The sequence below is a fragment of the Leucopleurus acutus genome (assembly GCF_964270905.1).
Source record: "Leucopleurus acutus genome assembly, chromosome: 4".
In the NCBI taxonomy this organism is placed as follows: Eukaryota; Metazoa; Chordata; class Mammalia; order Artiodactyla; family Delphinidae; genus Leucopleurus; species Leucopleurus acutus.
This window is the reverse complement of record NC_139146.1, coordinates 137,870,352-137,873,428: the sequence shown is the minus strand read 5'-3', so window position 1 is coordinate 137,873,428 and position 3,077 is coordinate 137,870,352. Positions and strand designations below refer to the sequence as shown.

General features: G+C 40.8%; 1 pseudogene across 1 annotated transcript; it reads right to left on the bottom strand.

The window, feature by feature from the left end:
* Positions 1 to 2,220: 2,220 nt before the first annotated feature.
* Positions 2,221 to 2,749, bottom strand: LOC309961567 (60S ribosome subunit biogenesis protein NIP7 homolog; annotated as a pseudogene). The gene has a single exon. The product of its transcript is annotated as a 60S ribosome subunit biogenesis protein NIP7 homolog (transcript).
* Positions 2,750 to 3,077: the final 328 nt, after the last annotated feature.

Sequence of the window (3,077 nt, the reverse complement as noted above, 5' to 3'; positions counted from 1 at the left end):
TGGCCTCTCCCGTTGCGGAGCACAGGCTCCAGACGCACAGGCTCAGCGGCCATGGCTCACGGGCCCAGCCGCTCCGCGGCACATGGGATCTTCCCGGACCGGGGCACGAACCCATGTCCCTTGCATCGGCAGGCAGACTCTCAACCACTGCGCCACCAGGGAAGCCCCACCCTACCTTAATCATTGTTATATCTGGGCACCTAGTACCATGGCCACCACTTAGTCATGGTTTTACTATAAATTTTTGCTGCACTATAAAACCTTAGGTATAATAAATGACTGTGCAGGGCCTGAGTTTCACTGTTGGAACCACTAATGAAGGCAAACTTGGAGACGGAAAATCCAATAGTATTATTGTGTTGGGTGAGATCATGAAGTCACACGTGACACCTGAGAAGCTTGCTTTTCTCAGCTCTATTTTTAGGGCCATGACCCTAAACTTTGTGACCCAGGCCTATTTCTACCTCACTCTCAGGAAAGTTTGCACCTTTAGAAGAGCTGATTAACAGCTTAAGCTAAATAAAGTATCTAATAAAGAATTCTTGCCATGATTTAGTCAAGGTCTTCTCCGACAGGCTGACCTTGACACTTATAATCTCTATTGCAGTCTATTGGTCTTGCCTGGTTAGACTCAGAATACAGTCAGGCCTATTTTTAAAACAGCAACTTTTAAAGGAGCAAAACAAATGATCAGCCTATTAGCTTTTCCATATTCTACTTTGATATAATGCGAATATGAGCTTCTTAGATAAATATTTCACAGGAAAACTCTTTGGGAGTGGCCACAAATTCTGTACCCATCATCCCATCAAGAGGTAAGCACATGTGCCCATCCCCTGGATCTCACTGGGCTTGTGACTCTGTCCACCAATAGGGTACAGAAGAGGCAATACCATATGATTTCTTTCTATTTTTTTTTTGGTAATTGAAAAATGCTTTATTTTTAGAGATGTCACCTTTGGAATTTAAAATAAGCAGTACATTCACTAAAGAAATTGTTTTACAATACAGGTAGTTTAAAAACTTTTTGTCTGTGATATGTTTTTTATTAAAAAATATTTTAATAATTCTAAAAAATAATTTTGGAAGGTATGGGGAAAAGATGGAAGAGCTGAATTATTTCAGGATCTCTGAATAGTGCTTTTTGTCCAGCCCAGTCAGATAAGTAAAGATTTATAAGAATATGAAAAAAATATATATATATAATATATAAAACTGAATCACTTTGCTCTACACCTGAAACTTACACAGTATTGTAAATCAACTGCACTTCAATTTAAATTCTTTTAATTAAAAAAACAAAAGATTTGTAAGAGAAATTATGTTTTAGGAAATCAAGGTGATAAAAATAACATTCAGCCCGGGATTATACCATTCAAGAAAAAGAAAGATTGAGAAAACCGCTTGTAAAAGTCAAGATGATCTAATCAAATTCTGTTCATATGATCCTACTCTTAGTTGCAGAAATACTTAGTATAAGCATTATAAAAATAATTCTTACCACTTATTCAACACTTATCATTTGCCAGGCACAGTGCTAGGTGCTTTAAAGTCATGATTTCTAATTCTAAAAACTTTTTTTAGGAAGATGGTTAAGTTGTTTTTTTAAACAGAAGAAGGAAATGAAAATTATTAAAGTTTAATGACTCACCTAAGGCCATACAGCTGGTAGATGTGAGAACTGGTGTTTGAATCCAAGTTTTTCTTCCACACCCACAGCACCTACCATATAGAAAATCAGCAGAATAAACTTATCTTACTATTTTATCCAAATTTCATTTGTAAAATCCCAGACATGGCCTACTACTCTGATATGGCACTATCTATCTTTCATAGTATTAATAAATAATTAAGAAAATCCATCATGTTCTTATCATGTGTTTGGAAAACAGTGTGATCACAGATAACAATAATAAGATATTCTTTTTCTCCATTCCAACAATTTAGACTGTTACTCAAAACAAGAAGCCCTCTGATTCAAACAGAAAACACAGTATTCTATTTAGCCACAATCACAACGATCTGAAACTCCATTATTGAGCCATTTCTGCATTATAAGAATGTAGCCTACATTTCTCCATGATAGAGAGAATATTAAACTAAGAAGTCCCTGAAGAGGTCACAGTTGACAAAATTCAACATGACGGTGGAGCCTAAACAGACAAAGGAACCAAAGCTAGGCCCTTCCACACAGCCCTAAGTCCTCGTGATGACTTTGTTTTAAATCAATGTCTCTTCGTGCCACACATATTCCCCAGTGCTTGCTTGATGAAATACCGCAATCGCCACGGGGTCTACTTTCCTGAAGTCTTGTGTAGACTTTGCTGCCACCCCAAAGCCCAAAGGGATGTCTGTCATGGAGTACACCATGTCTCCCTGGTACTGAGAAGTATTTTCAATGATTCGACCTAGTCCAGATTTCAGCACATGGTTAGCATACAAGAAGGGCTGCTCTGCTCCAGGCTTTATCCACACTTTATACTTGGCATAGGGTTTTAGGTAATCCAGAGCTGTGATGTACAACCAAAACTTGTGGGTCTGAGTGAATTTTCCGAAGCACGTTCCCAAAGATACCTGCTTGTCACCGATGATATTGGCAGTCAACTTCAAGATCTTCTCACTCACGTAATACAGCCAGTCGTTGTGCAGCCTGAAACAGCAGGTGTCATCGGGCTTGTCGACCAGCAGCTGAAGATTTTGCTATCATCTCAAACATTACACGGGTCTCCTCTTCAGTCAGAGGCCGCATTTCCCAGCTCGGTTGGAACACGGGGTCCTCGTGCCTCAGTCACCGGAAACAGAAGGTCAGCCCCCAGCCGCTTCTTGGCAGCTTCAAACCCCGCCTCTCTAGCCGTTTTCCAGTCGTTCCCCACGCTAACACTCTGTAGCCTGGAGGACCATCGGGGAAAGAAAGCCGGCCTAGCGAGAACCATAGAGACCGGAAGTGCACCCAGGATGCTTCCCATCCGAGATTCGGAACTGGTTCCCTGGGTGAGGAGTAGAGGAAGAGATGCTATTGCTGAGAAGATGGCGGCGAGGGCCACAGTCGTATCTCAGCTACGGCCTCAGCCACAGTG